This window comes from Pangasianodon hypophthalmus, chromosome 4 (assembly GCF_027358585.1).
Source record: "Pangasianodon hypophthalmus isolate fPanHyp1 chromosome 4, fPanHyp1.pri, whole genome shotgun sequence".
Lineage (NCBI taxonomy): Eukaryota > Metazoa > Chordata > Actinopteri > Siluriformes > Pangasiidae > Pangasianodon > Pangasianodon hypophthalmus.
In genome coordinates this window covers 12,635,272-12,654,473 of record NC_069713.1, presented here as the reverse complement: position 1 = coordinate 12,654,473, position 19,202 = coordinate 12,635,272, and the positions used below count along the sequence as shown (strand labels likewise).

The 19,202-nt window shown below is 39.1% G+C and overlaps 1 protein-coding gene across 4 annotated transcripts in view; it reads left to right on the top strand.

Moving 5' to 3' along the window:
• Window positions 1–19,202, top strand: part of htr2cl1 (5-hydroxytryptamine (serotonin) receptor 2C, G protein-coupled-like 1) — a 104,189-nt gene that overhangs the window by 3,646 nt on the left and 81,341 nt on the right. The window contains exon 2 of one of the 4 annotated variants that reach the window (XM_053233465.1): window positions 15,351–15,405. The exons of 2 other annotated variants lie outside the window; for them this stretch is intronic. The gene's annotated coding sequence lies outside the window, so the exon portion shown is untranslated. Of the gene's footprint in view, window positions 1–15,350; window positions 15,406–18,616; window positions 19,127–19,202 lie in introns of those variants that run through there. One more of the 4 variants, XM_026937219.3, reaches the window with a different exon arrangement.

Here is a 19,202-nt window from a genome sequence, read left to right as displayed (position 1 = left end):
TTGTGTGCAAGCACTCAGGGAAGTCTCACTGGTCTTTGACTCCTAACCTGCAGGCGGAGGAACACAGACACTATCGTGTATGCCTGATCCCCGCCCACGTCAATACTTCTTCAGTTTAACACATGACAGCTAGCGTGAGCCAGGACAAATAAGGGAACAGTGCCAGAAATTACTCAGCAAAACGAGAGGAAGTGTGTCCATGTTAGAGATTATCTATGGCAGGCTTTGCAGGTGTGTGTAAAATCTGTTGCCATCAAGTTTCCGGAGGTCTGAAACGTGCTGAGATTATTCGACCCCCCTGGGTTGTGTTTACAGCACTTCATAAGGGATTTAGTCCATTAGGAAATTAAATAACAGCATGTGCTAACTAGCATGCAGTGTTTAATTGTTGTTTAAGCTGACGGCATACTGCACTGCTGGCGTCCATCCCTTTTCTCACTTTGCCTTTATCCGTTTCATTCACTCGCACAGACACACACACACACACACACACACACACACACACACACACACACACACACACGGGGAGTGCAGGTGCCACGTTTTACTGCTTTTCTGTAATAATTCATTGCCCATTAAACTTACATAAACATTAACCCAGTGTTTTAGTTTTTGCTTTCCACCTGTGTTAGAGGAGAATGTAAACAGCAACATAATACATCGATATTATACTGATTTTATAGCTTGTAGAATGTAATGGAACAGCAGTTGGAATTGTTTTGGTCTGCAGTTATTGCATGAGTTACGGTTTCTTTGGACTACCGCTACAGCCCTGAACATTCCAGCTTCACACTTTGCAATGTTCCATAAAAAGCATTTCCATACAGCGGCCTGGAAATACACTACACGGAATCGCAGGCCGCTGACCCATCATGACTCACGCCTGCTTTCTGTCTATCCATCACACATGTTCCGAAGAGGAAACTGGGAAAAGAGTGGCGACCTTGAGCTGACTGTACGGTATATAAATACATTATGTGCTTGCATTCCAGTCATCATTTCATCACCTGTAAAACATATGCACTGTCTGAGCTACCAATAAGCTGTTACGCAGTAAAAGTAAGGAGTAAAACATGACAGGACGTGCTGTTATAGGAGTTACAGTTATTATTTTCCAATAACAGAATGTTCCAAAGTCTTTTATTCCTCTTATACCACAGCAAATGATTTTTTATTTTATAAAGAATGACACATCATACATTTTATTCATTTATTGTTATATTTAATGTTGTGGAACACCTGCATTACAAATTGGTTCCTGTTAACACGTTCATTATTACGGCTATAAACAGTCACTGCCTCACCAGCCTCTCTTTTTTTCTTTCTCTCCGTCTTAAAGCTAATAATAAGAAAAAATTGCAGCTTGTCACATAACTGAGAAACTGCGTAGCACAAAGTCCTCTGTCCTGGAGACTTTCCCTGCAGAGTACTTAAAGGAACAACTTTACCTTTAAGCGCAGACATTGACAAAAGTCTTCTCTAATAAATGTTAAACATTACCTTACAGAAAGCTTCACTGCAGTTGAATAGCTCTATTTTTTAATATGTTTATTGTTAGGTTTAATTTAATTGAGCATACATGTCCCTGTGAAGGCACTGTTACTGCAGAAATGGTTATGTATTAGAAAGAGTACATTAGTGTAAATCTGTGATTTGCCTTACAGATGGCACTTTTGTCTGAGCTACTGTTATAGAAAATTAACCAACACTTTCCGGCCAATCAGAATCGAGTATTCAATAGTGCTATGGCAGTGGCGGCTCATCCATGTGAAGAACCCCACTATATACATCAGCCGTTCTGACACATCTTCATAAAATCCTTATTCCCAGCTCTATATATTTCAAATTCCTTTACTAATTACTTCTTTTGAGTGACTAACAATTTAAATAATGTTTCTCTTTGACAGATATAAGCTGAGGTTCAAATGATTTGCTCACGTTTTTAGATGTCGCGCAGTCTCGTGGCAGTATGCTCACTGCGCTATTTGGCTCCATAGAGTTATTATTGTACCTAGTGGTGAAAAATGGGAACCACAACATGTGCTAATAGAGATCCATTGGGGCAGCAATCACACTGAACCTTTTTAGTGGATAGGACAGTTAAGGACAACGTAGCCAAATTGGGCAGCTTCCAAGATCTTGTTTTATAGCAAATAATATGAATTAAATCGAATACATTTCTGCAAACAGAGGCAATGTGGACATGCAGACAGTGTGTCTGTGAAGTACAGACCCTTTTTTTATTACATGTAAGATACAGTACATTGTGAAGATTGGGAGAGGGAAGAGGGGTTTTGGAGTGAATCATATCCTTACATCAGAAATGTGTGTGCACCACTGTGACCTTGTTTCCCCAACAAAGGCTGAGAAAAAGAAGAAAAATATATCTCCCTTTTCCAATGTTGAAATTGTTTCGGCTAGTTTCTGGTCTTTGGGGTGGATTTGGAGATAGAGTTGGGCTGGAAATCTTGCTGAATCCTGTCAACGCTTTTTAATGATATTACCTCTTCTGTGTGCATGACGAGATACACAATTGCTGTACGAGATACACAATTGCTGTACTGAACACAGTTGAACAAAGGTACGTCTAAAACCACTCAAAACGAGCTGGATAACTGTATGTTTTTAAATGTCAACTGCCTATTATGGGGTTACTCTAAAAATTCACTAGATCATAGCCTGTAGCATAAGTCAATTGTGATAACCTCTCGATTTAATTTTGTTTGAGGCTATGTCATTATTAATGTCTTCCTTCCCCATCAAAATCTATGGTCATGAGCCGCGTCTGCACTGTGATATGTAACAATACTTAATCACTGCTACTTTTGTGTATGTTTAAGACTTAATGGATTTATAGGTCAGCGACGAAACGTCCTGAACAAACTGAGGGCAGGTTTCATCAATACACAAAGGGGCTGGTGGGATTTTCTTGGCTTACCATGTGTGACAAGGGATTAAAGTGTAATAGAAAAGGCTAGAATATTGACTCAAGGGGTGGATGATGTTTGTGTGTGTGTGTGTGTGTGTGTGCGTGTGCGTGTGTGTGTATGTGTGCGCTAATTTCATAGATGTGTGTTTGATGCAGAGCACCGCCAGTGAGACACTTTATATCCCGTTTGTTTCATTCTTTTGTTTCACACAGACACTGTACTGTTTTGGCTCGGTGAAAGGCTCCACCTTTGAGCCATAATTTATGATATAATTATGGCATAATTTATGATTTGCTAAATGAATAACAGGTATCATCATTAGATGTGGGTCACTGACGAACATACTAGAGATTCTGTAGGTCGACTCACCAGGAGAAGGTGAGTTAAGCGCTGTTTAAATTAAAAGTGCATAACCTGCTCTGAGGTGTTTTTTCCTATGATTGATGAAACATAATTGGCCGGGTCAAACCATAAAATGCATGTAGCTGTAATGAAATTTTTAGAATGCATTTCAAACATGTAACCGGATGTGTATTTTAGGATCTGTAGCCGTGGTTGAGTTCTTTCCCTCGTAGTCATACAGTGCACTATTTCAGGTGACAGCGATTTAGCGGTCTTGCAGAAACTCTCTGATTTACACATAGTGCACTGTAAATCAGGTACAGTTGATGAACACTGAGTACCACATAATGATTTCTTTCAGTTAGAATTTTGCTTGAGGAATGCTGCCATGTCTATATATTTTCAATTCAAATAAAATAATTTATGTACACCAAAATGCTAGACTGACCTCAAAATCTTTATAAATCCTCCTTGAGTGATTTATTCTGATTATTTCATATAGGATAATATGTGGGAAAACCTGTCATATATCACTGTGGCTAATGCATTCTAGAAAACAGGTAAAAATGATGAAAAATGACCAAAATCGAGTTCTGCTAATAATGTATTTTCAGAAAACATAAATATATTTTACCAGAACGATGTGGAAATCTGGCTACATTTTAACCTTGCTTTGGCTGTGTGCCTGTAAAAACCATGTTGGGTTAGACAGTCAGCCTGTCTAAACAAGTCTAAACCATTTCTAGCTAAGTGTGATTTCCTCTGTAATCAGATACTGACTGTCAAAATGTCCGCAGTCACAATAGAGAAGAGCATTTACACATTTACAGCAGACAAAATGTTAAAAATATTTAAATGACCCAATAAAAAGACAAGACATTTAGCCAACAGAACAGAACTGACTAAATGAATCCACAGTTATTTCCTTAATAACATGTGAACAGAGATCAGTTGAGTGAAAGGACGAGGAGGAGGATCATGTTTAAATTCTGAGTCACTTTTTCCTCAGAGACAGAGACTGATGCGAATGATGCTGATAAAGTGAGAACATATTTCCCATTTTACAGTTTAGCAGTAATGTTGTTTTTCCAGTATATTAGATTATAAAGAAGATGTAGGCGGGTTGACTTTCAGTGGAATTGGACTGAAATCTTAATTAAATGTTATTTTCTCTGTTTTCACTTTTGGGGGTTATCAGATTTAAAAACACTAGAACTTCTCATTGAAATATGTGCAAAAGAGAAACAAATTTCAGTTCAAGAAAAACTGAACTGAACTTTCAGAACTTCATGTACTAGAAAATGTCAAAATGTTAAGGGCCACCACATGTATACGAATATATATATATATATATATATATATATATATATATATATATATATATATATATATAGCCACATATATAATAATATGAGATTATTTTGACACCTTGGTGAAGGATACTGCTTCATTAGAAATGTATTGTATGACTTTAAAAGCTGTGTATAGCAATTTGAAGGAGCAGATTTTGAGTTACTGCATTAAGCTGCTGTTATTGACCATTGGAGTGCCTTTGTCAAAAAGACCTGCCAGCCCTGGACACTGTAGCAGCCATAAATGCAAGTTCAATTCAATTTTCAATTCAGTTTAATTTGTATAGCGCCTTTAACAATTGACATTATCACAAAATAGATCTAGATTTAGATCCCTAATGAAAGCCAGAGGAAACAGTGGCAAACTCCCTGAGAGGACATGAGGAAGAAATCTAGAGAGGAAGCAGACTCAAAAGGAAACCCATCCTCTTCTAGGTGACATTGGAGAGTGAGATTATAAATTATTATAATCAGGTGTAGAACAGTAAAGGATGTTCGGTGTGAGCATACTGTGAATCAGAATCCTGGACAGTCTTAATGATTACAGCAGGAGTTCATTCTTAGGTACAAATCTACAGTATCCAAGTTTATTCTGAACAGGAAATCGAACCAAAATTTGACCAATGTGCATTTACATAGCTTCAGTTTACATGTTTGATATTCCAATGCTCATGCAATGGCAGGTCATGATGCATGCTGAAGTAAGCTCTATATAGAACAGTCTATATAGTGGTACAATTTTAGATATATATTTTTAGAAGAGGTGGTTGTGAATAAGCACTCCTGTCTATGTAAATATATGTAGATCTTAAAGTGTGTTTGTGTTTGCTGAGAGTTGGTAATGTTGCCAGTGAGGCAGCCCGAATATATCCATAGCTCTTGGCTTTTTACATGAAAAACAAACAAAAAAAAAAACTGACAGCGGGAGACAGTGTGTTTCAAAAATTCTACTCCACTGTGGGATTTTCTTGCTGCTGTAACACATGCTGATGCAGAGAGATGTAAGATATGGGGACATACATTATCACCCCAAGGACTTGCATTACTATTACCATCCCGTTCATTCCTCTTTTGTTCTCTCCCTCGTTCTCCCTCTCAGTATCGACCCTCCTGTAAATCCCTGTCTTTCTCTCTCTCTCTCTCTCCCTCTCTCTCTCTCTCTCTCTTTGTGTCCCTCACAATACAGCAGGCATTATGGTGTCAGGCCTGTGCCGCTTTCTCCCCGGGTGATCTCAGCGGGAGACAAGCAGAGTGATGCCTTACAGCGACTAAATGCTCTTGCTGACATCACTAACAGCCTGGGCTGGAACTAAGTGGCCAGAATTACGTGCTTTGGCATCGTGAAACATGACACTGAGATGCAAACATTGCAGAATGCTTAAATTAGCATTGTCAAGGGCAGTATTGTGTGTTTTCCTCTGGGCTTGCGAATGAGACACAAGGATGCGAGTCGAGCTTAATTCACGAATGAGACAGAGAGAAAATTGACAGAGAGAACGAAAGAGCGAGAGAGAGTGAAGGCTCCAAAAGTCAGAGAAATCATAGAAAAGGTCACGCTTTTCATTTCTATCTGTTCTATAAGTCAGCATGCTGATTGCCATCTCTCCCAATTGGACACCTTTTCTTTCTAAACTCCAAAACCTTAATCATGCAGTTTCACTCTTCACATAATTTGAATAATATTTTCCTTTTTTCCTTGCTCTGGGTCAACACCACTGAGCCACTTCTTTTTCATTTTTATGTTCCTGTTAGTTCTTTCTTTATCTGAAGTCCACTGTTGTGACAGTGAGAGCATTTGACTGGGTCTGAAACAGTGTAAATATTCAGGAGTGTAATTGCAGTGCAATTTGATGCTGTTACACCTGCAACATAATTATGCATTTTTATGTGTGGTAGTCTGGGAAAACCTGTCAGATGTCACTGTGGCTGTGATGCTTTACTGGCCAAATTTGGGTTTTTCCGCTCATAACATCCTTTGTCACTCCAACCATGAACCATAACATTTTAAAAGAAACCATATATATTTCACCAAACCAACATTACTGTAAAAAAAAAAACGTTAAATGTCCAGTAAAAACTGGCAACTGTGGTTGCCAGAACTTTACTGTAAAAAAATATGGTAGTATCGTTTATTGTGATACAGTTACATAGTTCCCTGCCTGTATATTTTATGGTGAAAGACTGCTGTTTATTTACAGTAATGTACAATTAAAAAACAGCACTACCATAAATTGGAAATTTAAGTCACCTCAGTGAAAAAGAAACTCATGACAAACAATGGCATATGCTAAAATAATATATTTTACGGTCCAGCAGCTTCAGGTAATGTTCACAGTAACCATCAGAATGGGGAAAAATGTGATCTTTTGACTTTGACCGTGGCATGATTGTTGGTGCCAGACAGGCTGGTTTGAGTATTTCTATAACTGCTGATCTCCTGGGCTTTTCACACACAACAGTCTCTCAGAATGGTGCAAACGGCTTGTTGATGAGAGAGGTCAACGGAGAATGGCCAGACTGGTTCGAGCTGACAGGCTGAAAGGCTGCAGCAACTCAGATATCCACTCTGTACAATTGTGTTGAGCAGTAAAGCATCTCAGAATGCCCAACACATCAAATCTTGAGGTGGATGGGCTACAATAGCAGAAGACCACGTCAGGTTCCATTTCTGTCAGCCAAGAACAGAAAGCTGAGGCTGACGTGGGCACAGGCTCACCAAAACTGGACAGTTGAAGACTGGAAACACATAGACTGGTCTCATGAATCTCGATGACTGCTGAGGCACACAGATGGTAAGGAGAAAATGGAATTTGGCACCAACAGCATGAATCCATGGACCCAACCTGCCTTGTGTGAACAGTCCTGGCTGGTTTTGGTGGTGTACTGGTGTGGGAAATGTTTTCTTGGCACACTTTGGGCCTGTTAATACCAATCAATCATCGCTTGAATGCCACAACCTCTTTGAGTATTGTTGCTGACCATGTGCATCCCTTCATAGCCACAATTTACCCATCGTCTAATGGCTACTTCCAGCATGATAATGCACCATGTAACAAAGCAAAAGTCATCTCAGACTGGTTTCATGAACATGACAATGAGTTAAGTGTTCTTCAGTGGTCTTCCCACTGACTGGTTATGAACTCAATGGAACACCTTTGGGATGTGGTGGAACGGGAGAGTCGCAGCATGAAAGTGCACCTGAAAAATCTGCAGGAACTGCATGATGCAATCACATCAACATGGACCTGAATCTCAATGGAATGTTTCCAACATCTTGAACAGCAACAAAAACCCTCCAAAACAATAATATGTGTGGATAACACACATGCATACACACATTGAATCAATAAAAGACATTACGAAATAAAATCAGTTTTGTTGTTTACATAGCAATACATTTTAAGGTAGACAACGCAGCAAGAAATGAAGGGTCATTCGACAACATTCTACTTCAATATGGTATTATGTAACTAACAAATCTCTCTTTTTGGACAAATTATTAGCGGTATATAGTTTTTTTTATTGCACAGTATTTATTTTTATTGCACAGTATTTATTTACACAGTAATGATACCAGCTGAAAAGTCCACTGATTTACAAGTAAAGTCTGTACATGTTTAAGTTTAAAAAGGTAAAAGTTTGTTTAACACAAGATGTTTCACTTTTGAAGGGAAGCAGTATTATATACAGCAAAATGTATTTAGGTTAAAATTTTTACAGTAAATAGTAAATAACAGGATTGGTTTGTATTACTATTTATGGTGGTTTGATGTTTTGGAAACCTTCCTTCCCCGTTTTTCTATTCACAGTGTTTATTTTATTATTATTTTTTTTACTGTTGCTTTTTAATAGTATTTTATTGTAAATTACACTGGTTTTAGATATCTTTAGGCTGAGATCTGCAAAGATCACATTAGATAAGGAGCCTGATTAACAAGAGCAGTAGTAAAAACAGTCAGCCTAAAGATATCTAAAAGCTTGGTACCTAAGTGTGACTTTCTCACACTGTGATCGTCATACTTTGATAAAATTCCATAGCTGCGTGTCATAGGGAAATGGACATAAGCCAAAACAGTTCTGTTTGTAATCAGATACCAGGTGTCAAAATGTCAGTGATGCTCTGGCACTGCAGTCAGAATAAAAGCCTTCTTTTTTCACTTTTAGGGGTAAACAGACTTTAAAGCTAGAATATCTGGTTGCGATACCTGCAAAAGGGAAACATAATTCAGTTCAGGAAACTCGGCAGAAATATGTGGTAGAAAATGTCAAAAGTTCACCATGTAAAACATTTTCCCAGGCTGCCAAACATATTGAGATGGATATAACCTGTACTGTAACTGGTTATACAGTAATGTAAAGCCACAAATGGATTTTTTCAGACACAGACATTAGCGACTTATTAAAGAGCTTATACACATAGTACAGGTTGGGCATAGGAACATTAAAATTGGCAATCCTCTAACGCTTGTGCTCCTTTTCCACTAGTCAGTAGGCCAACAGTACAGCATGGTATGGCTAATAATATGTGTCTAGAACTATTAGTACCCTAGTCAATTACCTGTGTCTGTTTTCTATCATGTAACAGCATCTGTGAAAACAGGAGGAGCCCTCAATTGGATAAGGGGTCATTGAATCTAATCGAATTTTGCTTTATTGGCCAGTAACCCTAAAATATGCAAAGAATTTGTTGCTGAATCCGTTGTTAATCTCTCATCGTCGAGTGCTTATAGACATTAATTCAATATTACAGTAAAAAAAATACCAATGGCACCATTTCCACACTTAACAGTAAACACTAACAACAGCAGCAAAATGGTGGCGCTTTAAGGTCTGATTCACCTTTTTCAACATTTCCAGAAAATCCAGAAAGTTCTGTTTTGTTGGCTGCTTTATGTCTCTTTACATAAACAGAACTTTCTGGATTTTCCATTGTACTTAATGAGAATGTTATCAGACACTACTGCTGAAGAGCACTGTGCCAGTAGAAAACCAGTTGTAGCTAGCCATCTGCCCTACTTTCCAGCTGGTATTGTTTTATGTAGAGTAACAGATTGCAGTGCACTATTTTGACTTACTATTTATTACAGATATATTATGTATTGAGAATGTAGCCCTTGTGTTTTAATGGTGGGTATCTGACTTGAGTGATGACTTATGTTATTGTGACATTTGCTTTTGGCCAGTCAATGTTCTGCACTATTTCTAGCTCCACCCACGTTTGTGTTTGGTACACTTAGTACCCTGCCAAAAGGGGTAACCACATCCAGCACAGTTATGTAGTTATACTATGGCTCACTTAGCAGTGAGAATAACAAAATGTAGGACTGTGGCACTGTGGCGCTATGAAGATATGTGTGAGAATTTGAACCTGTTCATTATGGTGATGTGGTTTCACCACATTCTAGTGCCTCTCAAACTATTCAGTTAGAATGGCTCTTAAGCCTGCAAGCCACTTTTTTTTTTTTTTTTGCATTTCCATCCCAAGCACACGCAAACATTTGAGTGTATTGCTGCTGCTTCCTTCTCCTGAACTTATTGTTATTCTGGTCTGTGTGTGTCTGAAATGAGATCTTGGCTTAACTGCCTGCTTTCTATCTACTCCACACTTTGTGCTACTTCCCTAATATTTAGACACATAATTTTGTAAACAAATGTAGATTTGTGTGTGTGTGTGTTCTGACTTGGAGTGGAACGTTGGAGATAAGTGTGAGAATGGGTGTATCTGGGATACGGCAGCCACACAGACACACTCACACAAACACACAATTGATGCTCATTCCAGCGCACTGTCCCACTCAGACTCTCATTCACATTCTATCCTGCCTTTTCTCTCCTTGTTTGTCTTCCTTTTCCTGTCCCTATCGCAGTGGGTTGCAGTCTCTCGTCACCTTGCACTTCCTCCATTCTGCTCTTTTCTCTCTCTTTCTCTCTCTCTCTCTCTATTCCCGTCTGTCTCTGTCCGTCTGTTCTTTGCAGAGGTTGTGTTGTGAGAGACTTTAGGTGAATACTGCAATGAGAAGAAGAGAAATAGCCCCTGACTCTATAGCGCTCAGTGGATGGGTGCAGCTGCTGTATAATGGAGTCCCCTAAAGTCTAGAGCTGTAGCAGCATGACTCATAGAGTCTGCTGTTAACTGAGCACAGTGTCACACTGTACTATGTGAGTATGGTATACTCAACCCATCTCAATCCACTCATACACACACACACACACACACACACACACCCCTGCCTGGCCACCGTTCCTGAGTAATGATCACATTCTGAGCACCTTGTCCACTGAGAATTGTGGGACACACACTTCAGTAACAATCCACCATTTTCTTGTCAAGTTTGCAGATGAGCATTACCGACTGTGAAGCTTAGAAGCCGTGATAGAGAGAGAGAGAGAGAGAGAGAGGAGAAAAAGAGGGAGATATGAGCAGCTTGTTCTGCTGCTTTGTGAGGCACACTGGTCCCAGAACATTTGTGTCTTGGGAGGTGTATCCGGTAGTCATACACCAATGTAGTATCCTGTTTTGAAATGTGAGAAACTGTGTGAAGTGTGAAAAACTGAAAATGGTGTAAACAGTTGAAAGTTGTGTTGAACACAAACTTGCTGTTGAAAGTTACAAGCATTAAATTTCATGTAATGTTAAATATAAGATGTTGATAAGTGGCTGACACTCATTTTCATAATTGTATGTCCGTTATGATGTTTGGGATAGACAGATAGATAGATAGATAGATAGATACATAGATACATAGATACATACATACATACATACATACATACAGGTGCAATGTATAATGCCATCATCTGTAATCGAATTTAAACCTGAAGGTGCTTAAATCTGTAAGGTGTAATACTGTAATATCTATTAAATTCATCTTCAGTAAGTGCTTTATCCTGGTCAGGGTTGCAGTGGATCCAGAGCCTATCCCGGGAACACTTGGCACAGGGTGGGAATGGGTGTGGGACACAGGACATACACATTTGTATCTAAGGGGCAGTTTACCACTCCACGCATGTTTTTAGGCGGAAACTAGAAATCCCAGGCTTTTGGTTTTAGGACAGACTGCACTGAAGCACGTAAATGTGAATGATGTCTCGCCTGAAAACAGAATCATAAAGAAACTACTGCAGGAAAATCTCCCGGTTTCTTACTTTAATAGACTTGTTTTTGTATCACATACCTTGATGGTTCATTGACAACTCTGTTTTGTGTGTATGTGTATGTGTGTGTGTGCTTGTATGTGCGTGCGTTAGGGAAGAGTAGGTATGGGTAGTTGGTTGTACATGGAACATGAAAATATTTTCAAAAACTTAGAAAGGGATGTGTTGACATTGCGAAGTTTAACTCAAGCGCCTATTTTCAAAAACCTTGACAGTGAAATGTGAATCACACCTCCAGATGTGGTATATATCAGATCATTATCATGATTTATTTCAACTCCTGGATAAGAATTTATATTTGCTCTAGCACAAATTATACCTAGTCCTAGTCCGAAAGGAACCATAGATGGAAAATCACCGGTCTGGCCATGATTAGATTTAATCTAGTGTGAGTCTGGGAATGTACATTCATGCAGTAAATCTTCATCTCCCAGATGTTGGTGGAATGAGACCTGTAGGGATTAAACCTGTCAGCAAGATAAATGTGTCCCGGCTCCCATGAGTAAAGGAACACATTCTCTGCATAGTTAAATCCTGAAGCATGTGTTTTACAGGAGTTACTGATTTCTTAATGTGTGACTACTGGATGCTTAGAGGTATTAAATAATGTTCATGAACTTATTATGAGGCTGAGTGGAACGAATGAGGCAGAGTTTATCAGAACTTTTTTGGAAAATGGTGTTGATAAATGTTCCAATTTTAAGATTTCGGCTACTCATTAAACAATTTACCACTTTGGAGTTTTTTGTGGTTTTTATTGTTTAACACTGACAGTACACATTACCATTGAGCTTGCACTGATAGAGGGACGGTTGCTGAATCACAGCATTGATGAGCTAGCTAGCTTTTAATTTTGTATGGAATGAAATAGACATGGTGTGCAGTTTTAGGAAAATAATCAATGCCAAGTGGACGGCCGAATTATTTGTTTTTTTTCCTCTTATACCTCAGCAATTTGCCAACACTAACATTTATTTTTATTAATGAACAACACAATGTACTTTTTATCAATTTATAATTATATTTAATGTTGTGAAACATTCATAAAACAAGTTAGTTCCTATTATTATATTATAGCAGGGATTAAACAACCAGTCCCTCACCAGGGGACTTTTTTTTCTCTCTCTTAATAAAAGTTAAGTTAATAAAATGGAAAAATGCAGCTTGTCATCTTACCCAAAAACCATCGAGTACAAAGCCCTCCATTCTGAAGACTTTCTTGTGAAAACTTAAAGTTACAGGGTTACGTCTGATTGTTACAAAGCACTGACACTGGAGACTCCTTTCAAAAATGATAAATAAACATCTATTTATAGATAACTAGACCATATCAACAGTTACATACGTTTTGTAGTCTGTTTGTGTGGAAAATCTGCCATACAAATGCCCGTATAAATGACTATAGAAACGATAATGTGTTGGACCGAGCTTATTAATACAAAATTAATTAAGTTACCATACAGCTGAAACTATTGTCAGAGCTGCTGTTACAGAAAATTCATCAACACCATCTGACCAATCAGAATCTAGAATCCAACTATGCCATAAATTATGAAATGAGCATAATGAGCTTGGCTCTTGCTGTAACTCCGTCTCAGCTCTTTGAAGCCAATTTAAATCCGCTCTAATAAGATCATGGGAATTGTTAATCCACCTGTCAGTTAACATCTATTTAGCTGCCAGCTTCCTTTTCTTCTTTTCTTTCAAGATCCAAATCTGACAGTTCTCATGCTAGAATCTCAGAGCATGAGAAATATGGGCTCTTGTAATATTTAATATTAGCCTGAAGCTATTTCAAATCTCAGGATCCTAATTATGATATAGCTGTTTTCCAGTCTTAGTCCTGGCATGCTACCGTGTTGCACATCACTCTAACATGCATAGTTGTGCTAATGACCAAAGTTTTCATGAAGTAAATCATGTGTGTTAGAGTAGGGTCTTGGTATCTGTTTCCTTGTTATGTATGGAAGATTAAAATAAGGATGTAAAGCTCAAATCTGACTCCAGTCAATCATCGGCTTACCCCAAATTCCCCGGCTCTTGAATCAAGAGTGCAATTTGAATCTAGAGTGCAAGTTTATTCAACCGCATTCATAAGTAAGACGACATTGCAATCAGCACATCACAGCGGCAGCACGACTGTGTTTTGGAGAAATAAGACCAGCTAATGAAGTTTAGTATCCAGCCTTGAGCTAGGAATAAAATGTACAAATGATGTGGAATTTGTACATTTTTATGGTGGATTTCAGGGTTTTTTTTTTTTTTAATGAGTGATTTTAGAGTGAAGTTTTCAGTGAAGCCAAAGCAGTATCTGTTTGCTGGTTCAATGGCTATTTAATTCTATTTAACTGTGTTCACGTTTAAAGTAATAATTATTTTTCAAATACAGGAATCTTATGATGTAATATATCTGCCAAAAATGCGTCGTATTTATAACCTGGTTAGCTGACTGATGAATCTGTGGTACACAGTACAGGTTATAAAACAATTTGTATTATAATGTGAAATAATTTCTTGAAAAGGTAAAAAAAAGAAATAACAGTGGCTTGCATAAGTATTCACCCCCCTTGAATTTTTCTAGATATTTGTAATGTTACAACCTGGAACTGAAATGGATATATGTATTTTTACCACTTGATTTACACAATAGGTGACACAAAGGTTAATTAGACAAAAAAGCAGACATTTGTTGGTTGCATAAGAACTCACGCTCCTGGATCAAACCTTGGTAGAGCCACCTTTAGCTGCAGTTACAGCAACAACTCTTCTGGGATGTGTATTTCTGCTTTCCACATCTGGATCCTCAAAATTGCACCTATTCTTGCCTGGTCACCCTATTTGTAACACTACAAAATTCCAGCTGGAGCGACTACTTCTGGAAGGCACTGTGCATTCATTTTAACATTGATTTGTGAGGTGATGCTGAGTCATAGAAAATAGTCAAATATTGTTTTCTAAGGTTGTACCAAGTGTGAAATTCTTGTACCACTGTGGAAATGCGTTGGTTTTGCTCTGTGAGTATGTGCTTGTGCAGTATTGTGGATGGGAAGCTGTGTGCGAGTGTGTGTATCTGAGTGTATGTGAGTGTGCGTGTATGTGTATGCATGTGTGTATGGCTGTGAGGCTTCTCTCTCTCTCTCTCTCTCTCTCTCTCTCCCCCTCTCTTTGCTCCACTGCTGCAAATGGAAATTGTTCAGTAAAGGAGCACTAAATGGGATATGAATATTTAAACAGGTGTGTTTGCTTCCGGATAGCCCTTCAGTGTTTTTTTTTTTTTTTTTTTTTTTTTTTGGATGTGTGTGTGGGTTTGAATGTGGATTTTGTAGAGCACCTGTACAATCTTTAATTTGGCAATAGAGAAGTGAATAAGTCTGGCTTTGTTCTGAAGGCACAGTGTAGAAGAACAGGTAAAATTCAGATCGTTTTATTCAGCTATTTAAAAGGCAGAATGTTAACTTGGAAATGTGCTGGTCTACAGTTTCAACCTTTCTGCTCTGTCTTTCTCTCTATCTCCATTTTCACCATCTTTCAATCTTTGTCTCTTTCTTTCTCTCCTCTATCTTTTCCGCAGAGCAATTATGTATGCTGCACCCAGCAGCGTGGGCAGACCCTCCAGTGCTGTCAAGGTTGGTGCGCATTGCCAGGTTTTATAGCTGTCCACTTTTTTTTGGGGGGGGGAATCACACATAATTTCACACTCCACTGCCCCTGGAGGAGGACACAGAAACCACCATTAAGGCGTATTTTGATTCTGAACTGTCATCTTGAACCTCAGCAGTGGCTGATGTTACTTGTATGCTCCTAATGTAATTGTACATCTTTCTTTTTTTCACCTAACCAAACAAATCAAACACTTTGCACAGAAGAATGATACTTTATCAGTATAACTTTCTACCTAAATATGATCTGACCAGGATTTTATAATGTAATTCGATGTGCTAGACATCCTCCCCCAGTCCAAAGACATGCGTTGTAGGCTGACTGGCATTTCAGATTGTCCGTAGTGTGTGAATGGGTGTGTGAGTGTGTGTGCGATTGTGCCCTGTGATGGGTTGTCACCCTGTCCAGGGTGTCGCCCACCTTGTGTCCCGAGTTCCCTGAGATAGGCTTCAGGCTCCCCCGTGACCCTGTGTAGGATAAGTGGTATGGAAAATGGATGGATGGATGGATGGATGGACGTGCCAGACACCAAAAACAGCATACAGGCCCCGCCCACTACTCAAGAAAACCACTCAAATCAACATGAGCTGTCCCCTTGATGTGTTTGGTACGTAGTAACCTTCCTCGTCCCGGTGCGGTTCTGTCCTTTTCACCATCCTGGTAGATAGAGATAGATGAGACAGGAGAGAATGTGTGCATACACACAGACACACAAAAATAAACACAGACAAATACACACTCTTTGACCCCTGTCTGTCTGGAGATAGATGGCTTCTGTGACAAGTCATGAGTGTGTGTGTGTGTCTGCATGTGTGTGCGTGCGTGTGTGTGTGTGTGTGTGTGTGTGTGTGTGTGTGTGAGTGAATATACAGTATTTGCCACCTAGCCAAGTTTGATGGATCAAGATTCTGGAGGACTTTTACCCTGTAAAACACAAACACACATCAAACGATTTTCAATGCCTGTTCTCCCTCGGTCAATGAAAACACTCCTGAGAGAGAGAAAGAGAGAGAGAAGGAAGAGGGAGAGATGGAAAATGGGAGAGTGGGGGGTTGGAGTAGGGTGTTGTCTTGTAGAAAATGGAAGAAAATGCACCAGGAGATAAAAATACCTCTGGTTGTTCTCTCTCTTTCTTCGTTTCTCTGCTTGGTTCCAAACTACCCTCTACCCCTGACTGATATTCTTACACACAAACACCGAGCCATATTTTCTTTGTGCTGCACACAGACAGGTAACCCAACATGGGATGTCTTGACTGTGTGTGTGTGTGTGTGTGTGTGTGTGAGTGAAGCACATCTCACCAGGGCGTTCAGCTCCCAGCATGCACTGCTCATCCTCCCCAGGCCCTCCACCAGCACAGTCACAGTGAGCTACTGAAACAGCCTGTGACAATTTCAACCGATCCATAAAAAAGTCATTGTGATAAGGAGTGGGCGATATGGCAAAAAATATCCTATCACAGTACAAGAAGACATTTCTACCTTAATATTTAGATTTAAAGCAGCAAGGTGGCACAGAAGGCAGCTACAGGGGCTGGGGTACCACCCAGAGCTCGGGTTACTGTCTGGAGATTTGCATGTTCTTTCCATGTTCGCGTGGGCTTCCACCAGGTTCTCTGGTTTCCTCCCACCTCCCAAAACATGCTGGTAGATGGATTGGCTACTTTAAAACAGTAAAAGTTTAAGTCCGTTCTGCTGCGAAGGCCAGTACAGCTGATAATTAAAGATGCAAATCATTTCATGTTGTCCAAAGTGAAAAACATCACTGTCTGGCCCACCTGAGCTTTTTTCCAGGGTGTTTTCTGCAATTATGGTGTATTTTGGATTATGGTCTTTTCTGAGTTTGCTAGCCCATGTGCTTCTAAAAGACTTTTTAAAAGCTGGCTAGGAGTTTAGTTTACGCTGCGTTAAGCTCAGCAGCTGCTGCTGAAGACAGCTTTCTGCTCCAGTGGCGTCATAGGAAGTGGAACATTACAACACCTGGATGACACAACCAGCAGCCGACCTGAGAGCTGTTTTTAGACGTGTGTATATGTGTGCGAGTGTGTGTGTTTGTGCCTGTGGGTTTTCAGCACGAGCAAACATAGACCTATTTAGCAAGTGCACTCTCCTGCTTTGTCTATTAATGGATTGGGTGTCTTTGGGTCAGCAAAACCCAGCTAGAATGATGAAATGTTTGTTCTGCTTCACCTCTCCCTTTTTCTCGCTTCCTGTCTCTAACTAAAACATTTATTTTTTTTATTATCTCTGTCTGCTAGGCATAATGACCATGTGACCTTTTCCAAACAATCGCGCATCTACAAAATATTGGGTTTTCCTCATTTGACCTGCTTCTCCAATATTATTCGGATCTGCTGTACACTACATTGAGTGCTATTTTTTTGTGTAGTGAGTGGATCCCAGAGAGGTAAAAGACAAATTTGCAGAGACGCATTGCATTAGTCAACTTATTTTTTTTTTAATTTATGCTACAATTAAAATATAATCTTCTTTGTCAGTCTGCATTTTCTTTTTCTGTCACGCCACTGCAAGCCTCACTCGAAAACACAAACTCCATTTCCCAGGATCCTCAGCCAGCTTGCAATTTTACAGACCATGTCACCTGATTCCTCACATGACCCTTTCACCAAGCGCTGATTAGTACACCTCATTCCAAACACACTAATCCCTTTAAATAAGACAGATATTCTCTTGTTCAGTGTGAAGTCTCGCTCCTGATTTCTGCCAGTGATGAGGCTGAGCCTTTAATGTGAATAGGCCTAAAGTTGGTTCAAACTAAACAATACTGCTGTGGCCTACATAGCCAACTACTTGCCTACATACCTGTCAGATATTGTTTATTTTTGTACTGGTTGGTACCAACATGATGAACATTTTTAAAACTTTAATGTTTGCTTCTTTTACTCCCGCCACATCACCCGCCAAAAAGTACTTGTTATCAGCTAGTACTTTTTCACACCACACTGCAAAAAATTAAATCTTACCAAGTGAAAATATCTCCTTTTATACGATTACAATCAACCAAAAATAAAATTATTACTTTTATTATAATAGTTTAAATTATTCTAGACTTTTTTAACCATTTTCTACCTTGAAATAGTCTTGTTCCACTGGCAGATAATTTTGCAAATTTTAAGCATTTATTTCTACAAAGAAGCAAAATTATCTGGCAGTAGAATAAGAAACTTTGAATTTTGAAATTAGTGAAATTCCTAGGAATAGGTTTAATAATCTTATATTTGCTTTGTAACTACATATAATAATAAGCGGTAATTACATATACCGCTTTTACAGTATAGCTTAAATTTCCTCTTTGTCACACATTAGTGTATGATTATGTCACATGACCTGATTTCTCCATTCACAATCTTCTGATTACTAATCACGCACACCTGTTTCTAATCCCACTAATCCCTTTAAGTGACACTGTTCAGTGTGAAGTCTCCCACCTGCTTTTCTCCAGTGATAAGGCCAAGCAGGTTTTCTGGACTTTTTGAGCTTGTACTTACTCTGTTTGTGGATCAGCTGACCCTGCCCGCTTTTCACTCTCTCATGATTAACTGCATCTACATCCAAACCCTGTGCGATCTGACAGTTCCCTAGGTATTTTTTAAGGCAACGGCAAAACTATTTTACTAAAAACATCTACTCCAGACTTGGCAGCCTCGGAGGTGTGAACTGCATGCAGGTAATTTCAATAATCTGAATGAGCCTCTCAGAAAATCAGCACTAGTCTAAAAAATTTCCTTTCCTTTATTGACGTA